The sequence below is a fragment of the Jaculus jaculus genome, chromosome 6 (genome assembly GCF_020740685.1).
Source record: "Jaculus jaculus isolate mJacJac1 chromosome 6, mJacJac1.mat.Y.cur, whole genome shotgun sequence".
NCBI lineage: Eukaryota > Metazoa > Chordata > Mammalia > Rodentia > Dipodidae > Jaculus > Jaculus jaculus.
Window position 1 is genome coordinate 129,902,957 of NC_059107.1, and position 25,150 is coordinate 129,928,106.

Here is a 25,150-nt window from a genome sequence, read left to right on the forward strand (position 1 = left end):
CATTAAGTCCATGAGGAAATTATTATTACCTTGGGCTAGTTAAAAATAAGAGAAAGGGAAGCCGGGCGTGGTGGCGCATGCCCTTAATCCCAGCACTCGGGAGGCAGAGGTAGGAGGATTGCCATGAGTTCAAGGCCAACCTGAGATGACAGAGTTAATTTCAGGTCAGCCTGGACCAGAGTGAGACCCTACCTCGAAAAATAAAACAAAACAAAACAAAAGAGAGAGAGAGAGAGAGAGAGAGAGAGAGAGAGAAAGGGGCTGGAGAAATGGCTTAGTGGTTAAAAGCTTGCCTGTGAAGCCTAAGGATCCCAGTTCAAGGCATGATTCCCCAGGACCCATGTTAGCCAGATGTGCAAGGGGGAGCAAGCATCTGGAGTTCCTTTGTAGTGGCTGGAGGCCTGATGTTCCCATTCTCTCTCTCTCTCTCTCTATATATATATATATATATTTTTTTTTTCCCTCTTTCTCTCTTTGTCTGACTCTCTCAAATAAATCAATAAAAATAAAACAAAAAAAACTTTGAAAAGTAAGACAAAGGATATATGGGTCAACATATTTTTTTTTCAGAAAAGAGTGTCTTGTTGCAAGAGATATATTAAACAGTTTTTCTCTATCAGTACTGTCATTTGTGCCCAAAATACTGTTAAAACACAGAATAGTCTATCATTCTTTAAAAAAAAAAAATGGCTCAGGGAAATTCACAGAAGAGAGGGTGGAAAGATTTGTAGAGCCACATGTTGGAACATTATGCACAGAGACATTGCCTCTTACTCATAACTGATGGCTAACCCCACAGTGAACAACTGACATTCCCCAATGAGGAGTGTCCCTGTGGAGGGAAGAAGACAGGGAAGAGGGTAACAATGGTACTGACATGGCTATATACACACTGTGTACATAACTAATAATAAAAAAAATACAAAAAATATGGACGTTTTAAAAAATAATGTTTATTTAAATAAATCGTGAAAACAAATTGACAATTGTCTCAATAATAATATAGTTATATCAATTACTACTAATAAACATATATGGTAGCAAAATTGATTCTTGCAAACAAATCTGATGGCATTATGATTTCTTATGACTGGTCCATTGTATTGGAATGTAGTACTGACATCCAAATTATTTTTTTTTCTTTTAAATATGACTTTTTTAAACGCATGAACAAGGATATTTTTTTTTTAGTCCTTGTTGTTATCATAGTTGTCAAGACATTATTCTCAACCTGGACACTGGTGCTGAGGTCAAACTAGAATTTATAGTACAAGATTTTTTAAAATTGTTTTTAGATAAAAATGCTTTATATGTTACTAAACACAGATAATTTTTTTCTGTCAACAAAAGATTAGATGATAAAAAACGTTACATTTTGTGATTAATTTTAAAAGCTTCATAAGGACATTGAGGTGTGGAGAAATTTATTGTGTTGAAGAGGAATGTTATTGTTGAAGAACATGGTAAAAAGATGCTGAAGAGCTCCTGAAATCTCATCTTGAGACACAGACTTTGGTACTTGTGCAGGAGAACATATGATCCTTGTATGAATATGGTGGTGGTGAGTCTATGAGGAGACAGGGTCTGACCATCTACTTTTAAGGAATATATGGGGCATACATATTTAGTGCTAAGTGGTGTGTTTATATAGTAAAAACCGTCCTACTTAAAATATTGACCAATCTTTCTACTAAGGCCATTCAGAATCTCCTTGAAGTTTATGCCATGGAAGACTGAATTAGAAGGTCTTCTAATTTATTGTCAATAATCACCTGTGAAATCAAGAAGAGTAGGAACAGAAGTAGGTGCATACAACCTTCAGAACACAATGCATGCCTTACATCTGTGAATTAAAAAAGAAAAGTAAAGGGAGAAAGAATGCACATAAAATTTCTAAAACTCTAAACCTGGGTTTCTGAATCTGCAGGCTGATGATCAGCCCTGCAAAGATGTAATTGATCATTCTATTAAAGGTATTATACTATGTGAGGATGGATGTTTTTGTATAATTCCTTGCTGTGCTCACAAAAGAGCTGGGGGATTCTAAAAGTGCATGGCTTCATGAGAACATTGTGGTAGATTATCCAGGTACAGCATCTGGAGCCTTTTTAAAAACTATTCTTTTGAATAGATTCTCTAAAGGTGTACATTACCATGGCTTGTATACTTACACAATCATATGAAATCAACAAAAGATATAAATTATGTGAAAAAAATCAGACTCCAGATGCATGCACCACCATGTGCATTTGGCATATGTGGGTTTGGGGGAATTGAACTTATCTACTTAGGCTTTGCAGGCAAGCACTATAACCACTGAGCTATCTATCTAGCCCCAATTTTATATTTTATAATAATTCATATCCCAAAGCATTGCATACCTTTTCCAAAAATGCATTGCTCTTGAGTTCTTACATGAGTAACATTAGGAACAAAAGATTAGTTCTTCTTGTCTAATGCTTACAACTAGTCTTTAAGAAAAAAATAGTTACTGTGTGGAACCATCAGCAATGTGTGAGGCTTCAGAACCCTGGCTTCCTGCCATCTGGGCTTCTCTTAATGTCAATATCATTTATATTTTATCTTTTCCTTTCCTTGAGACCACACATAGCAAATATATTTGTTTTTGTTTTAGTTATGGCTTTTATTTTAAATGTAAATGTCACAATATTCAATGTGATGTTATAATTAATATTGATGTCTGTTAAGTATAAAGATCAATATTTTCAGTAATATTTTAGGACTATATGTCTTTCAGTGGTTATTTGATATGTATGAAGATTTTTAAATGCTCTAAATAATTTTTGAGAAATTAGGAGCTTAGCATTTTGTCAAATATCTGGAATCTCATGATTGAGAAGCCAAAGCATGAAGATCTATGAGGTTCCATGCAAGTATGACTAAATGATATGAACCTATATTGAAACATGAGTATGTTAACAACATTAGTAATGAAAGAATGATTAAGTAAATGAATGTATTAAATAAATAATCTTTAGATTTATATTCATGTTAGAAAGTTTCAAGAAAGGAAGGAGCCAATATTTGCTTCAGGTCTTTGACAACATGGATGGCCTGTGTTTTAGTAATACCTGACCTCAAGGATGTATTTCAACCTTGTTAAAAGCTCATTATAGAACTTTCATCAATTTTCCTAATCAGACTGATCTACTCCAATTCTACTCACACTTTCCCTGTGGCGATAAGGAAGCTCTGGAATGTGATGTAGTTGAATGTATTATGAGATCAGATTCACATTTCTTTAGTTAAGCTATTCTCTATGGCTTGGATGTCCACATACATTTTCAATTTTCTCATCCTGGTAATTTCATACATGCACTTTCAACCTTAGATGGACTATCATTTCTACAAATCCTCTCTTCTGTTCTTTATGCTCCATTAGTCCCTATTATTCATTTATCTTCTCTGCTAGAGTTTCAGGCAAAGAATGAGGATTTAATTTTTTATATTTTATAGAGGAAAATACTGTATTAAAATGGAGGTTGTGTTACTATAAAAATGCCAATCTTTCCTTCTCAAGGTTAAAAGTTTCAAATTATGCCCATAAAGCCAGTATCACTTATTGTGCTATGACTCCAACAGTCTCCTATGTAGGTCCAAAATTTACTGCAATTAATGTTCTGCTTACTAATCTAAAGTGCTAATTGAATGAGAAATTAGGAGTCAGTGGTGCCAGCATTCTTCTTTATGATAACATGACCTAGCCTATTACAGAATGATTTGCATCTAAGAAGTATTTTTTCTAAAAGGATTAGTACATATTTTCTCTGCACATAACATTTAAATTAACTATTTTAATTTCTCTCTCTCTCTCTCTCTCTCTCTCTCTCTCTCTCTCTCTCTCTCTCTCTCTATATATATATATATATATATATATATATATACATATATGTGGTAATTTTTGAATAACTTCAATTTTTAGTTTATATAAGAGGATGATTTCTTCAAGTTGTAAGGAATCTATGCTATCTATTACATCACAGCTAATAAATAAGTTAGTTCTCGACATAGTTAATGAAATGGGGAAACCTTAATCCTTAAGCCACAGGCTCTGGCTTATGGATTTCTGGGCCAGATCTGGGTTAATCCTTACCAAAAGCAAATTGGCCAGAGTGATCCACTGATTTCACAAAACTATTCAGGTTTTTGCCAAGCACTTGGTTACTCAATAGAGCTAAAAAGGTAAGACCCTATTGCTGAAGACACCATAGGCTGCCAACTCAGAATGCTGAGAGATAATGTGGAAAATGAGTAGAAGCCAGTTCTCCCGTGCCCTGCTGGGTCCTTATGGCACTGGGAAGTGTTATGGAAGCTACTTGGTGACAATGGTCACCAACAGCATGTATAAGCAGAAGATCCTGTAAGGCATGAAATCCACCAATGGGACAAGAACTACACATTTGTACAATAGTAGCTCTCAGCCTGTATGAGTAACCAACTGCTCTGTGATTGGAAATGAGGCCTGCTTAGTGGGCCAGAACTCATAACTGGTCCTGGGAACCATGGAAGCACCCCACGGTCAGAAAAATCACAATACCCAAAGAGAAGCCCCCAGTGCTCCCTGTCAAGTGGGTAGCCTCATCAAAAGGTCTCCCAAGCTCCTGGGCATATCCCCTTTAGCCAAAATGGCTCTCACCCTTAGGTCAGAGATTCTGTTTTATCTTACAGATGGCAGAGAATGCCAGGGAGATCTAAGATCCAAGAGCAGAAGAAAAGATAGCAGAATGCTCACAATGATATGTGCCACATCTTCCAGGGCCCAGAAGAAATTGCAGAGAAAGCAGTGGCACTAGCATTACCCCCAGTGCTAGCCTGACATTCATAGCCAGGGAGACAGCTGCAAACACTGGGGTGAGCCAGAACACGTAACAGAAAGGCAGAGGCTACAGAGAAGTCTAATTAAGAACACGCCAGCTAAGGCTCAGGAACTGTTCTAGACAAGGGAATGGGAAGATTGTAAGAGCCACAAGGCACTTAGAACCACCTGAGAAACAACTCCTCCCAGAGTCAGAGGCCATAATAACACCACAGCAAATACCAATAACTCCACTGAGGCAGGCCAACAGGAAAAAGAGTCTGAGGAAAGGGACCTAAATAATTGAGGGCTGGAGAGATAGCTTAGAGGTTAAGGAACTTTCCTTTGAAGGCTAAAAACTCATGTTTGACTCTCCAGATCCAATGTAACCCAGATGCACAAAGTATCACAAGTGTTCAAGGTCACACATGCACACAAGGGGACACAAGAGTCTAGAGTTCAATTTCAGTGGCTGGAGGCCCTGGCATGCTAGTTCTCTCTCTCTCTCTCTCTCTCTCTCTCTCTCTCTCTCTCTCTCTCACACACACACACACACACACACACACACACACAGAGGCTAGCCTGTTGGGCCTACCTCAAAAAAATACAAAATTTTAATTAAAAAATAGTTTATTAATTTAAAATTGGAATATCTATATATGTATATTTCTATTTATAATGTATCTATACTAGCAGAGACAAGGACAATTTTTATTTTATTTTATATATTTAATATGCTTACCTAAACTTCTGATTTACATCACTATGAAATTGACAGGATGGATATTGAGATGTAATTAATGAGGAAACATAGGATGGCCTGAAGCTGTTGTATACTTTCCAGAATTGGCAAAAGATACACTTTCTACAAGCAAAAAGAAGTCATATTTCACAGTTATGATACAATTACATTGTTATGTCACAGCTGTCAAAGAGTATAGTTTTGATATATGACTTTTTAAAAGTATGTACTTGGAAAACTGTATATTTTAACTAAGAATATTCAGAGATACTGTGATTATTATAACTTGAAGTACTTAAACAAAAAGAAGGAACTGAGCTAATCAAAATATTTTATATGAAGCCAGGCATAGTGTTGCCTGCTTTTAATCTCAGCACTCTAGATGTAGAGGTAGGAGGATCGCCATGAGATTGAGGCCATCCTGAGACTACATAGTGAAATCCAGCTCAGCCTGGGCACAAATGAGACCCTACCTTGACAAACCAACAAAAAAAAGCATGTATATGTATATGTATGTGTGTGTGTGTGTGTGTGTATATATATATATATATATATATATATATATATATATATATATATATATATATATGTATGTATGTATGGCTCTGAATAGAAGTTTAAAAATTTGATATTCTATACTCAATACATTTCAAAGGGCTTTCTGTAAATACCAGGCATATATATACGTGTGTATGTGTGTGTGTGTGTGTGTGTGTGTGTGTGTGTGTATACATGTTTAGAAATATATAGCTATTTAGTTTGACAAAGCAAAATTATGGATTGGCCAAAACAAGAAATAAGTTTGCAGCACATTAAGAATTTAACAGCCTATTGGAGTGCTCACTTATAGACTAGACATAAAGGGATTGACAAATGAGTTACAGCATAACAGGTGGAGAGAGTGGGGCAAAGGGATATATGAGCAGAATATTTAGTGACAATCAAAATAACTTTAGCATAGGGAAACTGTGTGCCATTTTCTCTTCTCTTATGCTAAGATGGGTGATAAATTGATCTTCATGATAGACAAAAGAGAGAATATAATAACACTATAGGCTTACAGGGTCCATAATGTAAAGCATATCAATTTATTAGAGTCACACCTATCCAGCATTTATGTGGGTTCTGAGGCTCCAAACTCTGATCCTGACACTTTTGCAGCAAATGCTTTATCCACTGAACCATTGCCCCAACTCCTAGTTCCTAGTTCTATAACAAGTTGGCAAATACTTATAAAATTGCTGCAGGAAAAACAATATTATATTTGGTTTAGTCCATTGAAAACAGTCTTTAAGTGGTAAAACCAACATATTTCAGTACTTTGACTGGAGATTCTGTGGTTAAATATGTGGGTAAATGTCATTAGTAATGAGCTGTTATTTTAATATTGAGTCATTCTTTAATTAAAAAAAGAATAATTGCTGCTGCATATATGGCTTAGCCATTAAGGCCTTTGCCTGCGAAGCCTAACAACCAGGGTTCAGCTCCCCAGAACTCACATAAAACCAGGTGCAGAAAGTTGTGCCTGCATCTACAGTTCATTTGCAGAGACACTCTTCTCTGACATACTTATTCTCTCTATCTGTCTATCCTTACAACTAAATAAATACAATATTACAAATAATTATTAAAGGAACCATGCATCTGAAAAAGTTAATATGAAAATCAACTAACAGAAATCAATATATTGTAGACAGACAAGAAAATTACCACAAAGAATAAAGTTGCTGGGCGTGATGGCACACACCTTTAATTCCAGCACTTGGGAGGCAGAGATAGGAGGATTGCTGTGAGTTCAAGGCCAGCCTGAGACTACATAGTGAATTCCAGGTCAGCCTGAGGTAGCCTGAGACCCTACCTTGAAAAATAAAAAAAGAAAAAAGAAAAAAGAAAAAAGAAAAGAAAGAAAGAAAGAAAGAAAGAAAGAAAGAAAGAAAAGAATGAACTTGAGATCAATTAGAAAAATTTGAACTAAAGAGCAAACATTGGTTACATTTCTTTGGTATTCAAACATCAGGGCTAAAAAGTTCACCTATCCCACATCCTTCCTGGTCTTTATGCCTAAATTTATTTCAAAATTTTGGATCCCATTTTTCATAAGATAAACTCTATTAGATTTCAAAACATTCACACCTTTCAAAGCCATGCAAATTGTGTAATCTTTTAGTTCATGAGAGTCCATTATAGTCATCAGGCCCATTAAACCAGATAAGACTTTATTAAGTAATGCTCCTCTTCTTTTTTCATTGGGTTTCTGGGTATCTTTGTCAGCATTTACAGCTTAGCCTCTTGTTTTCTCAAAATGTATATAGATTGAAAGAAATTCATCAGTACTCATTGATGTCACATTATTTGGAATATAGCTGTTAGGTATAGTAAGTTAAGAAAAGATCCATTTGATATGTTAGTGAATTGAACAGGGTTTAAATCACTTATGAAAAAAAAAAGCACATAATAGGGCTTTGCACAGAAAAATGTAAGCCACATTCAATTAGGTTATTTCTGTAAAAAAAAAAAAAATGGTTGTGGCTTAAAGCAGCAACTATTACAGGACTTCGTTTAAATGTGAATGGCTTCTGAAGTAGTGCACTTGAATAATACACTACAGAAGATTACACATGAGGTTAGAATGTACTTATGAAAAAAACCTTTCAGTAAGGTATTATGTAGTGAATTATTCCAGAACTTAGAAGCTTAAAACCTTTTCATCATCCCTTATCTTTAAAATTCCATTACTCAAAGTTTTAAAGCAGCTTATCCATGTGGTTCTGGAATACAGTGTCTTTTGGGGGTGGATACTGCCTCATTACATGGGTTAGCTTGGGGAAGAATCTTCTTCACATCTACCTTTTCACCCTCAAAATGCCCTATCCAAAGTTCTTCCTGTGGATACTAGAGGGCACCACCACGTCCTCTCAGTCTATGGTTTTCTTTAGGAATTGCTCAACAAAGCATTTGCCTTCCCTCAGAACCAGGGTGGAGAGAGAGAGAAAGAAAGAGAGAAAGAGAGGGAGAGAAAGAGAGAGAGAGAACCTCATATAGAAATATATGCTTGTGCTAGCACAAGTGCACATACTTGCACACATAAGTGCAGACACTATGCATACATCACATCACACACCACAACACACATATATACAAAAATATGCCAAAAAAACAACTTTACTTGAAACAACTGCTTTATTGTCTTCATATTTTGGATTATTGGATATCTATTCTTTACAAAAGAAACAGTTTGGGCTCAATATATATATTGTGATAAGATATAAAGATATTTTGATAAGATACATATCTTTAAATATCTTTAAAAGGAAACATTCATTCAAATCAGAAACAACATAGGCAAATGTAGATGTGATTAAGGATCACAGGAGATAGGGTCATAGTTAAATCTGATATTTGGAAAGATGCATTGCAAGTGTAGTTCATATATTAGCTCCCACTTTATGACATCAACATGTATCATTTCAGTTTTGACCTTCTTGAAATACTGAAAACAAAAAAAGTTCTCTTTCAATAAACCAGACTTTTCTGGAACAACGGAGCTCATTTACTTCTGTATGCTATATCCTGTTTGTGTGAGCTGACATTTATTGGAATTGACAGAGCTTCTTCTTTTTGTCTCTCTCTCTCCACCAAGTTCAGCTAAAACAGTTTTCTTTCAAAATGTTTGTCACAACCTTTGAACGTACATAAGTCCAAGGAGAGAAAGTAAACATTGGTACACATGCATCTATCAATCTTTTGATATTACAAACTGTTCAGGCAGGGGAGTCAATGTTTAGAAGATAAGCCAAGGCGCCTAAGTCTTTCACTTCCTCTTAGCATTGTTTTACTGCTTCTGTTTAACTCTCAATGGACCACATTTCTCAAAGTTTAGCATTCTTTTTCCTGCACAGCAACTACTTCTCTTCATAGACCAAAGAAGACTAGCTCAGATAGCTAAAAAGTTCTAGTTATAAAACTGAGGTAATGGGCTGGAGAGATGGCTTAGCAGTTAAGGAGCTTGTCTACAAAGCCTAGTGATCTTTTCTGATTCCCTAGTACCCACATAACGTTGGATACACAAGGTGGCGCATGGGTCTGGAGTTCATTTGCAGAGGCTGGAAGCCCTGGCGTGTTCATCCTCTCTGTCCTACATTAGATGTATAATAATCAAAAAGTATTTATAAGAAAGTTTTTGAACCTAAAAAATGTAAATATAGGAAGATGAAGATTATTTTTTGGTAAAGTGGTATAACATTCACTGAAATAAATTCTTTTACGTGGAAGAAATATTCTGCATAAATTTAACCAATGACTTTCAGATATTAGGAAAATAAGCTGTGCGGGACCCTGATTCTGAACAAGGAGAATGAGTTGAGTATCACAAATTACTGCAACTCAGGGCATAGGTATATCGACTCCATAATACAGGCAAAAGGATATGAATAAAAAAAAAAGAAAAACAGAAAAGAAAAAAAAACAAAACATAAAAACCATGGATCTAATAAGAACTCCAGATAGCACCTGGAGAGATTCCTCAAGAGAACACTGAAATTGAAAGCCAGCACAGAGTTGAGAGTTCTTCAGAGGCATGTTTTCAATCACTAATCTCTCTGACTATCCTGGCTATGTAAGGCAACTGTGCAGGGTCATGGAAATATCAATCTTTAAAATGAAGAGAGAGAGAAAAAAAAAACAAGACGGTGTTAGTACACAGAGCTTGAAGCAATCATGATGTCAAACAGCAACTCAAAAACTCATCAGGAAATGAGTTAATATTGTTTGTTTCCCAATAGCACAATTAAATATTATGGGACAATATGTGTGTGTTTCACATGTATATATTTATGTGTTAGTAAGTTCACTTGTGTGCACTTGCATGTGGAGGTCTGATACTGACATCAGATGTCTTCCATAACCACTCAACCTTATTTTGGGAAAGACTTTCACTGAACCTGGAACCTATTGATTTGAATATATAAGCTAGCTAGCTAGCTTTCTTCCGGATATGGTGAGCATTGATAAAGAACATTGCACCAAATAGAGGGTATAAATATTGAGAAACATGGTAAAGGACAGACAATAAATAATTCTGGAGTTAAAACATTTGCAATAATAATAGTAATAAAACTTAGATAAGCAGGGCATGGTGGCACACACCATTAATTCCAGCACTCGGGAGGCAGAGGTAGGACAATCATTGTGAGTTCAAGGCTACCCTGAGACTACATCCAGGTTAGTCTGGGCTAGAGTAAGACCCTGCCTCTAAAAAAAAAAAAAAAGAAAGAAAATTTGTCTATTGAACCCACACCAATAAACTGCCACATAAATATGTATATACTTATATGCTAATCTACAGTATTAACAAACTTTTAAGGCATAATATATTTTGAAGTTATTGTATTACCTGTATTACATATTACACAATAGAAGGTAATAAATGCATTAAAATGATCTATTATTATAGATTTTAACTGCAGTGGTTGGTGTTGTAATAGGATGTTGAAGTTAAACTGTTCATTTTCCTTCTTGCCATGTGATTATTTAAAAATATATTTTTTCAGCCCATTGGCCATTAAATTATATAATAATTGTCCCCTGTAAAACATGTAATTAGACTTCATTTGCTGTTGCTTTGTTCCTAATCATTTTATGTATCATAGATGATTTAAAACATTAACCATGTGAAGCCAAGCATGATGGTGCACATCTGTAATCTAAGCCCTTGGGAGGCTAATGCAGAAGAGATCAAGACTCACTGGGCTTCATAGAGCATTCCAGACTAGCTTGGGTTGCAAAGTCAAACACTGTCTCAAACAAAAAAAAAAAAATAAGTAAATGACAAAAACAACCCAAAAATTAACCATGAAATTGCTTCTTTTCTACACGTATAGGAATACTTAAATGTTACTGCTTCAGGTACTTTTGTTGTTGACTTTTTTGTTTGTTTGTTTTGAAACAGGGTCACACTTCATATGCAGCCAAGGCTTGACTTGAATTTCTGATCCTCTTGCCTCTGCAAGAGGATCTTTGGATTATAGGTATTTTCCACCATACACAGCTTTCCTTCCATAACATTTAAATCAAAAAGGCATATTTTGGCATCATATTTAGCAGTAACAATGGATATTAACACAAACTTTTTAATTACTCACTAGGAAAAATCTAATATAATGTAATCAGTTTCCCTCTATAACACAAGAAAAAGTACAGCAATCCTAATTGTATGTAGTAAATTAGTGAAACATTCCTGTCAACATCTTGGCTATATCTAAAATCCTAAGGCTACTAGAACTTAAAAATAAATTACCTTGTGTTAGTTAGATATACTGAATGATTTTCTTTTTCTTTTTTTTGTGGTTTTTAAAATAGTGTTTTGATATAGCACTAGCTGACCTAAAATTCACTATGTAGTCTCAGGGTAGACTTGAACTCACAGAAATCCTCCCACATTTGCATGTCTAGTGCTGGGATTAAAAGTATGTGCCACCAGCCTGGCTCTATATTGAATTCTTAAAAGCTTTACAACAAAGGAGAATTGCTAGATCATCTTGTTGCCCCAATCCATGTTTCTGTAGATAATATATAAATTCCTTTACCTAAGGCATTTTTTGCTATCCTAATAGGCATTAGGTATAACATATTTTTTTCTTTCCATTGACAATTTTACTTGTAGGTGAAAACAATAGGTAGGATAGAAACATGCTCTCAGTGAAATTAAAAGGAGTTTTTCATACATATAATACAGGATAAAACTGAGGAAACAATTTTAACAGATTTATTAAGAACTGGAAGGACAATATTTTTGGAATTTGGAAACTGCATGAATTGCCTAATCCCAGATCTAATTATTTAACAGTGCATTTTCTACTCTCCTGGACTCAACAGTGTTAACCTGAGTTCAGATTCCTGTTCCATCAATAATTGTATTTATTTTAATTTATAATTATGTAGTTTAATTTATATTTCATTTACCACATTTGGAATAATAAATCACTATAGCATTGAATTCATGGGGCTGTTTGTGGATATACTAATAATCTAATGCTTTGTGGCAGATCACAGCAAATTCAGCTGACTAAACAAGTATTTCTTATCTTAGAGGCTCTGTAGCTCAGGAGACATAGGCTGGTTTATAGGAAACATCTGATTAGAGTATCACAGGGTTGTAATAAACCTTTCTCTGTGAAGGTCAGAGTTCTTTCTGAAATTCACATTGCCTGAATTTTGTGGCCAGTTTTATGTGTTTTTTTTTTCTTTTTTTATGTGGGATTCAGTCCTTGCTGCCCATCACCCTGGGTCAAATATCATCTCTAGAGATCCCCCCCAAATCTTTGCCAAGACCATTTCACAGAGCCCCTTAAAGTCATCAATTCAATATGAATATAATGATATGACACCTTCCTCTTTTTTAAGACAGAATCATCTATACCTCAAGATATCCTTGAACTCACTAAGCAGCTGAGGATGGCCTCAGTTTTCTGTTCTTCTTACCTCTAACAACCAAGTGCTAGGACTACTTGCCTGATCCACCATGACTGGTTGATGAGGTGTGAGGAATTGAACCCATGGCTTTGTGCATGGTCAGCAATACTCTACCAACTGAGCTATATCCCCATGTCCCCAGCCCCAGAACTTTCTTTGTAAGCCAGACGTTGAATGTACACATAGAGAAGAAACTGGAGCCTTCCATCATCTAAACTAATCACAGAAGGGGGTTTTCATGTTATTTGCTGTTTTCTCTAGACTAGTACAAATCACACTTGTTGGCCACAGAATTTAGTTGGGGCCGCAAAATAAATTACACAGGCATATGACTTATTAGAGTCACCTTAAGGTGTCCAACCTGCAAAAATTAAATTGGCTAATCAACAGAAGTAATGTTGTATACATAATCGAGTAGGCAAAAGCATGTTATCACTAATTGTAGCTTTTAGTAGCATATAATACAACTTTCTAGTCTCTTTGTCTCACATAGTGCTACAAAATCATTTCCTTCTACTGTGAAGTGGCCTTACAGTTTCCTCTTGATTTGGTTCTTTGGGTCTCTTTTTCTAGAGTCACTAGTTCTATTCTTACACAGCTATAAGGCTGTTGATATGATTCTCTGTTTTATGTTTCCTTTTTTTTTGGCATACTTACAGAGTCACATGTCAATTTTATAAGCTTATAAGGTAAAGAACTACTCAAGATGCTGAAGAGACAGTTCACAAGTTAATGTACCTTGCATGTAAAGAGTACCAGTTTGAGTTCCAATCTCTATCACCCAATTAAAGGCAGATGCATGCAGTGGCACACGTGTTTAGAGGAGTACAATTTGCAGTGGCAAGAGGCTCTGGGACACATATTTTTTCTCTCAAATAAGCAAATAAATAAAAATATTTTAACTATATGTTAAAAAAAACTACTAGGTTTCTTTAGCTACTGGACAAAATAGACTATAAACCTCTGTGACACCTTACAAACAACTAAGGGTGTCAAACAATTTCACCCAATTACCTGCTTCATGTAAGTACAGTGAGGGAACATACCAATATCAGTTGCAATAATAAAATACTATTATCTATCTATCTATCTAGCTAGCTAGCTAGCTATTATCTATCTATTGATCAATCAATCAATCTATCTATCTATCTATCTACATATCTATCTATTGATCTATCTAATTTCTTCAAGACTTTACATAGTCATTGCCTTGTTACATTCTTATTCCCCTGAAACAGTGTGAGAACCTATCCTAAAACTTAGTGTAGGCTAAGTGAGTAACCAACCCCATATTTTCTTCTGATATTCTCTATCGATAGCTATAAGTCACACTGTGCTAAAATCCAGTGGACAAATTCATCTATTGGTCCACTATTTCCTATAAAATCCTTATTAATTTGTTATATTTTATTATATACATTTCTCATTAATGATGATATTCTATTTCCAAACAGTTTTAAACACTATTTTGATGAAATGAACATATAGGTATGTGTCACCACAACCAGATTTACATGGAGGCTAGGGATTCAAACTAAGTCCCTTACACTTACGTGACTAGTAATTTATTGAATAAACCATCATCCAAGCTCTGTAACCATTTTAAAACTTCTATGTCAATAACTACATAAATATCCAAAGGAGGAACTGAATTGATTATAAGAAACCATGGGTAAATAACCTCCATCTTTTGTATTCTTTTAGAAGAAATATTTATATTGCTCAACCAGCTAAATACTTTGTTCTTTGTCTACTGTATGACCTTCAGCATGTAGATTAGTAATTGGTGACATTGCCATCCATCTTGAGTAAACTGGACAGATTTTTAAAAAAAGTATTTATAGAGAATTGGGGGACTATTGATTAAATTTACCAAGATAGGTCAGTTATGGTCAATAATATAATGATGTATGTCCTTTTATTATGCTCTACAATGAATTCATAACTGTAATTTTATCAGTGTAATTCAACACATGATAACTTTTGTTCTCACTAATGTTTGGTGATTATTAGAGATATTTCCTACCCAGACATAATTTCTTTATTGACCATTTGCCAGATAGTTGGATTGAACACCACCCTCAGTGATCATATTCTAAACTATTTCTAGTCATATGTGTTTAAAGGCTTTTATCTTTATAAATTAATTCCAAAATAGCATTCATTAATTAAAAATTGTCACTTTCCTACATGCATTTGCCTCTGAGCATATATAATCTGGATCATTCCTGCTAATTATATCTAAAACATAAATGTTTATTTAGGGGAACAAGTAGCTCAGAAGTCATGCAGCAAACTACAAATCCAGGTTCTATATTTAAATATTCTGAGTTGCACATAACTGCTCATAATTGTTTCTTTAGCATGACAGTCTAGGATTTCAGGCACACAGTTCCTGTTCCACGTCTATTTACATAATAAAAATCTATTCCTGTATGATTGCACAAAATTAGACTAAGGTTTCTGTTATTGCTCTCCAGACCAACCCCTCCTCATATTTGAATCCCTATGCTCAAACCTCATTTCTGAAATTTAAGCCTCTCAGAGCCTCTTTATCAGAAAATTCTTGTTTTTCCACTTCTAATTTTCAACTGTACTAGGTCTTCATTTGTTGAAGGTTGGGCCAATTAAAATTACATACAGATTTCTGTTTCTGTGATAACTTGGTAAATACTTCATCATTAACTAAGAGTCTTTCCTATTTCAATCATTAGGAAAAGACAGATCTCATCCATATGGACTATATTAATCTTAGTCTAAAGGAATTATAAGCTTTTCATATGTCCATTTATAACAAAATGCTTCATTATCAATCCCTGTATGTCTCACTTATTTTATAAATTATTTCATCACCAATCACTATGAATTCATGTACTTCTTTTGCATAAATATTATGTCAATTTGTGCAAAAACAGTATATTTATTTACCCTGAAAGCAAGGAGGTCAGTAAAAAAATTATAAAGTTAATATATTTTTGTTGGATACTAGTCTTTGGATGTGAGTAGTCCCTCAAAGCTTCATATGGAGAAAATTTGAGTTCCTGTGTGATAATAAGTGGAACATTAAAAAAAATTTTATTTTTTTATTTACAGGGATAGACACAGACACACACAGACACACAGACACACACACACACACACACAGAGAGAGAGAGAGAGAGAGAGAGAGAGAGAGAGAGAGAGAGAGAAAATGTGTGTGCCAGAGACTCTAGGCACTACAAACAAACTCTAGATGCATGCAGCACTTTGTGTACTTGGCTTTACATGGGTACTGGGGAATCTAACCTGGGTCATTGGACATTGCAGTCAAGACCTTAACTGCTAAGCCTACTCTCGAACCCAGAGGTTATGCATTTTTTTTGTTTTGTCTTTTTGTTTTTCGAGGTAGGGTCTCACTCTGGTCCAGGCTGACCTGGAATTAACTCTGTAGTCTCAGGGTGGCCTTGAACTCATGGCAATCCTCCTACCTCTGCCTCCGGAGTGCTGGGATTAAAGGCGTGCGCCACCACGCCCAGCTAGGTTATGCATTTTTTAAGAGAGGAAAGTGTAAGAGAATTGCATGGTTGGGAACACTGGTCTTAGAAAAGATTATAGTATTCTTTTAGGACCAGTTAGTTAACAAAGAAAAAATCATTATTGTATTAATTATTTTTCTCTTTGCCTCCTGAGTGCATGCACCACCATACCCATGATTTCATAATTCTTTTCTGTGTTATGTCTTTATATAAAATCATGTTTAAAATTAAACACATAATATATTTCACACATTCTGCATTAGCAGTCAACAAGTATATCTTACATAGATTATGTAGTAAATGTACAGTACATAAATAACAAGGTAAAGATATAATTGGGTTACACACAAGCTTTAGCTATGCTTACCTCTGGATATTCACCAAGGATCTGGTAAGCAATCAGGGACTTTCTGAAAAATTAAAATTTTATTTTACTAAGATCACCCATGCATTGTTTATATGATTTAAAATTAAAAATTATAAGCAATGTTACATACATGCTTTTATTCCTGGTTTCATAGAAAACTATTATGTTTAAATCATCTCAGTATTGTTAGGGAAAATTATGATTATTAAGAAAATGCCTTGTACTAAACAGCAGTTCCCTGTGTCAAGGTCTTTCATAGTGAACAGTATTCAGCAAGGAATAAAATAATACTTTGTGTCCCCATGCTCCATGACTCCTTATCTTTTCACAGTCTAAAATCTTGCAAGTGTTTAAGATATTCATAGCATTGGTACCACATGGAAACATTTTCCTCATGAATCTGTTGTAAAATCTTACAATCCAGTATTTTATGTTTCTGCATCAAATCTATGTGGCAGAGAATTTCTACATTTTATTCTTGACAGCAGTGGCCTTTTATGCTTGTTTTCAGAAATGAAATGTAACAATATCAGCAGGTTCAAAACAACATCATTTTGAGATGTTTTCATCATTCTTCTCATTCTATTCAACATGCATAATGCCTACACTTAAAATACACTCCTTAATTCTACTTTGCAATTGTCAGATTCTTTCAAAAGAAAGAATATTTGTTGTTCAATCTGTATCGTTAGTCATGGCTTAGTTTTATTTGGAACTTTTGAATAATTCACTACTCTTCCAAATCAGCAGGAGTGATAAATTATTCTAGTTTTGTGAGATTATGTTTGGTGCGTCCATCCCCATTTTTGTTTTGTGTGGATATTAGATCCCACTATGAAACAGAGAAAAGGTATTGGAATCCCAATTCTCCAGCCACAGTCTCCTAACTACTGGTACCACATGTGTGTGTCATCACACCTAGTTTTGGGAGTGTTTTAAATGTATAAATAAACCTGATTCAACCTTTTAAAAATCATTTTGTACATCATCAATTAAGATTTTAAAAAAATACAAAGGGAATCCACCCTAAGCCAAGTGTGGTATAGATAACAGAACATTTTGCTTCATTTAATTTGGAAAACTAGAGGCACACTCCTAGGCGTTGGTGTGAATCAATCAGGGTGCCAAACGATTCCGTCCAGTGGGGACCCAAGAGGCAAATTCAAGTTTATCAGAGATTCAGCTAATTTTTCACATAGTGAACTTTGGTAATTGTGCCACCTAGTAATTACTCATGTTCACTCCAGTGATACATCTTTTACCATTCTATATAGTCATGTAGGTCAAATTTATGCATGTGCCTATCTATATACCTATTAGGGCAATAAACCTGTGAAAAACTGTACCATGTTAAAAGGTCTAAACACCATTACTGTATCATCAAGTTCATTCTAGCACAGAAATTTTTCTAGGACTTCTGAGAAGTAGACTCACTTTGAGATAGTATAGACTTAGTTGAAATATCAGTACATTGGATATAGAATTCAGAAAAGAAAACCCCATTAGACAGAATAATTTGAAACAATGATTGATCCTCCGTTGTCTAATTCTAAGCACCATCCCTTTCCAGAAATCTGCTTCATAAGGTTGAGGACACAATGTGTCTTTACCTACTGATTTTAGGTTTTAATTATTAAAATTTGGATGATTTCTATTTAGTGAAATAGATAGTAAAAACAGTGACAGTATGTGGCATAGGATCCGTGTTCGTAGTTAGAACCTGACAATTTAATGTTTGCTCAATACATTACATTCAATTAATGAATATAAAATTAACTTACCCCAAATTTCAGGTTTTATTGAACAAAAGAAGAACCAAATTTATTTATTTATTTTTAAAAATTGTTTATTTTTATTTATTTATTTGGGAGTGATAGACAGAGAGAGAAAGAGGCAGATACAGAGAGAAAGAATGGGCACGCCAGGACATCCAGCCACTGCAAACAAGCTCCAGATGGATGCGTCCCCTTGTTCATCTGGCTAACATAGGTTATGGGGAATCGAGCCTCTAACCAGGGTGCTGAGGCTTCACAAACAAGTGCTTAACTGCTAAGCCATCTCTCCAGCCCAATTATTTTATTTAATTTTATTTTATTTATTTATTTATTTTTATTTGAGAGCGTCAGACACAGAGAGAAAGACAGATAGAGGGAGAGAGAGAGAATGGGAGCACCAGGGCTTCCAGCCTCTGCAAACGAACTCCAGATGCGTGCGCCCCCTTGTGCATCTGGCTAACATGGGACCTGGGGAACTGAGCCTCGAACCAGGGTCCTTAGGCTTCACAGGCAAGCGCTTAACTGCTAAGCCATCTCTCCAGCCCCAATTATTTTATTTTTATTATTTGCAAACATATGACTTTATGTTGGAAATGTGAAGACCATAGGTTGCCTTGAAAGACAAATGAGTTAATTATTGTACTTGAATATTCATTTCAATGTTCAAATTTTTATTAATGTTACTTGACAATGCTAACATTTTAACATAGTTTTGATATATAGTTTTATGGCCAGAAATATGGTCTGTTATTATTTATCTTAAGTGTATGAAACTTCATTACTATGTACATATTCAATTTTTACAGATGTATCCATTTATTACAGAATGTATAGTCTCTAATAGTTTGAAATACTATTGCACACATCAGTACCACTTAGTGTATAAATATTCCAAGCAATTATTGATAGCTAACTTAATTGAGTTAGTCCTAAGTTATCAGGAGAAATTTCTTTAAATTTTCTATTATAATATTTACTTGTCACTTTTTTCTTTAATTCATTAAAATATATTATATCCATACTGCTATTCGTATTTTCTTAATGTTTCTAATAAGCTTTTTTATTTATATAAATTATTTTGTTCAAATTATTTTTTCTTATATTAATAGTGATTTAATATGAGCTGCCTTGGAAAAGTATTAAATTTTGGTCTGAGTTTTTCTTTTTCTCCAAAGGGGGGAAAAAATCACTGTTGTAGCCAGCTCCATGTAGCTGGTATGTACATCCAACCATATACTGTTTGTGAGAGGAATGGATTTATTTCAGGCATAGAGAGTTTAGGAGACCAACATTATTGGTCAAAGAAGCTGGCTCCCTTGCAGAGAGACGTCAGAGAGACACCAGCAATAGCTACCCCTACAAGCAAGCAGAATGGCCAGAGCTCAAAGTGATCTCTGCACACCTTTCATGTGGAATCAGGACCCACCTCCAAACACACCTTAAGCTGGACCCCAGGATCCTTTCCCAGGTGCACCTACTCCTGTAGGATGCTAAAAGCTTAAGTAGCCTGAGGCTGTGGGGGACATACATTCACATTCAAACCATCATATTCAGTATAGCTTTCCACAAGAGGAAATATATGGTTGGGAGTCAGATGGAGAGGACACTGAGTATTTCACAGTACCAACAATTTACATGAAGTTATGTAAACTGCCATGTAAAGAAATTCCTATGCATTTGGGAATATATTGTCAACCAAAAACCTGCTAAGGATGTTCATGTGAAAAGCAGTTACACGTGATATATTCTACTGCTATCTTTGACAATTTCTGTCACCTGTTTATGTCACTCCAAAACTGATTCATAGAAGCCTTATTCAACAGTGTGATGCTAGTCATGAGGAGTAAGAATTTTTGGTGTTGGATGAGGTCATGAAGTTAAAGCTACCATGATGAGCTAACAATCTAAAGGGAAGAGCCACAAGATCTCTCTCTATCTCTCTTTCTCTCTCTCTCTCCAAGTGCGGATGTACATAACAAGTGTCCACTAAAACTCCACAGAAACCAAACAGGACATCTTAACATAGGATTTTCCATGTTTTAAAGTATCAAGCCACCTGATTCGTGGTATTTTGTTACAGCTGACAGCCTGCTTGCAAAATTTTAACTCAATTATGCATTCTGTTTTAGTTTTAAGTAATAATCATTCACATCATGAGCATTTTTTGGTAGAGAATGTTACCCATCAGAAACTTTATGTAATTGTAAATGGCACTAATATTTTGTGTTGTAAAAATATACTGTTCTTTTTTTTTTTTTCTGTGTGCTGTAAAGTTTGAGTACTTCCTTGTGAATTTATGCTTTATTTAAAAAAATTCACCACAATAATTATATTTTGGTGCCTTATACATAAAGTCCTGCTATATTTTACAGGTATAAAACACATGCTATTTTCAATGATAATAACAACAGTCAGCATCAGGTGACCTTTTTGTATAACCTTAATAATATACTTCATATTATATACATGCATATGTTTAGAGAGGACACAGAAAACATTACTTCCTCCAAAATTTTACTTTCAATCTCTGGTACTCCTTCTCATATCTGTAAGTCTCAACAGATACCTTTATTATAATAGTTATAAACCATAATTAATTTATTATCTATTTACAGATTTTATTTACTCAATAGTAATTTCCTTGATGATATAAATAAAATACTATTGTACATTGCAATTATTAACATTAATTTAAAAAAAATTTTTTTTGGTTTATTTTTATTTATTTATTTGAGAGTGACAGACAGCGAAAGAGGCAGAGAGAGAGAGAGAATGGGCACACCATGGCTTCCAGCCACTGCAGACGAATTCCAGATGTGTGTGACCCCTTGTGCATCTGGCTAATGTGGGTCCTGGGGAATCGAGCCTTGAACCAGGGTCCTTAGGCCTCACAGGCAAGTGCTTAAACGCTAAGCCATCTCTCCAGCCAACATTAATTTTTAACTTGATTGAATCTAGAATAATTTAAGAGTCAAACACACTGGCATGTTTGTGAGGGAGTTTCTATGTTGGATTAATTAAGGTGGGAAGACACACACACTAATTGTGGAGAGCACCGTTCCATACATGGAAGCCCTAGACTGAATAAATAAACAAGTTTAATATAAGCAATCATTGATTTCTGTTTCCTGACTATGGGTTGAATGTGACCAGATACCTTATGATCCTAATGCCAAACCTTCTCCACCATGATGGACTATAACCTCAAATTATAAGCCCAAGTAAGTCCTTCCTTCCTGAATTGATTCTTGTCAGATCTTTGCTACAGTAATCATAAATTTAACTACTATACATATTTTCTTTCTACTTATTAATACAGAATTTAATGTAGTAAAGGATTATAAAATATTTTAATTCATTCTATTTTTTAGATATTAGAGAATAACTCCAAACATGTACTATAAAAACAATATAACATGTCAGTAGAATATGGGTGTAGTTTGAGTTACAAATATACAACCTTTACATGTGGATATGAGCTATATGAAAAGATGTTAAGAGATTGCTATGATGGCCTATTCCCATTATTCCAGCTGTGAAGAAGTATAAGTTTGAGGACAACCTGTGATATAAAGTAAGACTGTGTTTTAATGAAAAATTTTGAAGAGTTGGGATAGTGTCAGGGGTAGACTGATTGCCTGGAATGTACAGGGCACCTGGTTGAATCATTAGTACTTTAAGAAAAAGAAACAGCCAAGTATGCAATGCTTATTTGAGCCTAACAATTGTTTGTACTTTGTATGTAATAGTAGGCTGATATTTAAGATTTTTCTTGGCCTCAGTACCAACTGATATTTTGCTTCCATTCCCATAGAAATGGCATAGGGAAGAGGTCCTATAGCCACCGAAGCTAACTTTGTTCTTGAGTGCATATTGCTGGCTTTCTTTGCTCATCTTGTGATACCATCTTTCCAGACTTGGAATGTTACCCTAGGAGATCCCAATTATTGCCTTTGCTTTGTTTGTCTATATAACACTGAGGTAGCTGGAAGCATGGTTAAGAAAGATTTTGGGGTGAATGGAAATCCTTTCCTCCCACGGTGGTCACACTGAAACTAAAGTTCCTTCCCTGCATTAAAAATATTTCCATTTTCTTTAACTGGCTTTTGGGGATGAGTGAGACTCCCAGAAACTGCCTTTTGTCCTGTCAATAGTACCAATTGTTCAAAAGAAGATGTAATATTTAACTGGTGACCTAGTCCTTTTTAGTCCCAGGGGCCATTATTTTATAGATACTTTCTAATATGAAACCAAAGACCTTGTACTAGATAACAATATCACAGATACCAATACCACTATGGTATGTTGACAACTTATACAACAAAACTTGTACTTCTGATATAATGGATTAAATATTTCACATTTATACACTATTTTATATGTGTGGATATGTAAATTCTATTTATAAATATTTTGAAATATTTAAAATATTAAAAGAAAATCAAAGTCAGAAGGACACCTCCTTCAGACTTGCTCCACTGAAAGGCACCATAAGTCTGGAAAATTGGAAGAAAGTCAAAGGTTTACTAAGTACCTGCTGCAGACCATAATTCTTAATTAAGTCATGCTTTGGCGTTATAAACTTTAATATACTGGTTCATGGAAGTCTATTTTACAATAGCTGCTTCTCTCAAAATCATCTCCTCTGACAAAATTCCACATTTTAGTCATTAATAAATGGTTTCATGTTTGGGAAAAAAATTCTAAGAAGTGATCTCCACTAATTCTACAACAAAGAATTTTTTCAAATGGTGAGTTCATACTCCTGCTGAGCTCAAAGTTCTATAAACAGAACTCTAGCATTCCTTCTGGGCCTACAAATGTACCTGCTCTCTGCTTCAGTAGAGTCCTGTTCTGGAAGTTCTGCTAAGAACTTAAACATCAATCTATTTGTTACAGAAAGAGCATTGAGTAAAACAAGAAAACTGCATCGCCTCCCTTCCCACAACACCACAACAAATGTGTCACAAAGTTACTATCAAGTACAGAAGAATGCAGCACTCACATACTTAAATGAAAAATGCAACAAAAGCAGGACCACTACTCAGGCAGTAGAATTGGATGGATCAGATTTAAATTGTTCTTTTACTGTGAGTTATGATCCTCTTGCCCTCCAGTAGCTCCAGAAGTTGAGAATAAATGTCAGTGTTATATGATCTGAGACTCTTCTGGTGACTATACTGCAGAAGAAACATCCTTAGTCGTCAGTCCTTGCAAAGTCCTCACTGACGTAAGAGGAATTTTTCAATGAAAAGGATTGGTTTATTACTGCTTTAAATCTCTCATGTATTACAAAGGGATTTGCTAAATACATTCATGGGGACTGCCTATGTACTGCCAAAGGGCTTCGGAAAGCCACTAAACCTTCTGGTGATTGAACTGTACAGTCCCCAGCTGCAGTGAATTAACATAATTGGAAGGAGGACTGGATGTTTTTATAGGAGCTGATGATATGCACTTCCAATAGTATCATTACTTTAGACTGTTTTATCCTTGAGGGCATAGGAAGCCTTGGCAGTGGTTTTAAAATATGATGGCTGCTCAGCAGGTAAGCAACACTGGTGAGAGGTACATTAGTTATACTTTATAAGTGGTCTTGGCATTTAGCAATTTAATTATATGCAATATTAAGATATGTTAAGTGGTAGTACATTGTGTGTACTATCTAGTGTAAAGAAAAGTTGCAGCTCATTTGTCTGACTATGATCTATGGTAGAAGCTTACTTCCTTCTTCATGATCCATTGACCAAATTAAATGGTAGAATGATGCCAGAATCCATTGATTGTCATTTTATTTTTCTGAAAAAAAAAATCATCAGTTGATACAGCATGAATCAAATTAAATCTCACATATAGACATATATTCTGGATCACTACAAGAAAATTACATGAAAAAATCCATGACTTTAGTGTAAAAAAAGCCCTTTGGAATTTTTCTGATTCAAAAATATGTCTAATTCCATTATCATTTTGGGTATATTTTCAAAAGGGATAATCTAGAATTCAATCTGTGTATGTATAGGCTTGCATAATTCTTACAAATAGACTTGCTGTGAAGAATAAAGCCCCAATATTAAATGATCATTAGTTTTTTGTTCATGAGCTATGCCTCACAAATATAAATACTTTTTGGCCTACATGCAGATAGATTTAGTGTGTGTGTGTGTGTGTGTGTGTGTGTGTGTGTGTGTGTGTAGTGTGTGTGTCTCAGTATGTGTTGTGTGTGTGTGGTTTATGCATACATGTGCAGATAGAGTCCATCCATTCATGAGGATGCCAAAAGTCCAGAGTGCCTGCAAAGGCCAGAGGAGAGCATCATGCGTCCTGCTCCACCTCGTGTGGCTCTACTTCACTTTGATGTATTCATGCAAGAATCCAGAATGGCTAGAATATCTTCTTTTCATAAAAAGTAATTTTGTACTATGCATCTAAACTGGCAGTTACAAGGCCCTCCGCTCCATCCCA

At 35.0% G+C, this 25,150-nt stretch overlaps 1 protein-coding gene across 4 annotated transcripts in view; it reads right to left on the reverse strand.

Moving 5' to 3' along the window:
* The window catches only part of Mgat4c (MGAT4 family member C), a 678,495-nt gene that overhangs the window by 494,871 nt on the left and 158,474 nt on the right, over window positions 1-25,150 (reverse strand). For 3 of the 4 annotated variants that reach the window (XM_045151470.1, XM_045151467.1, XM_045151468.1), the window contains exon 2: window positions 16,911-16,953. The exons of the other annotated variant lie outside the window; for it this stretch is intronic. The gene's annotated coding sequence lies outside the window, so the exon portion shown is untranslated. The remainder of the gene's footprint in view (window positions 1-16,910; window positions 16,954-25,150) is intronic. 4 annotated transcript variants of the gene reach the window in all.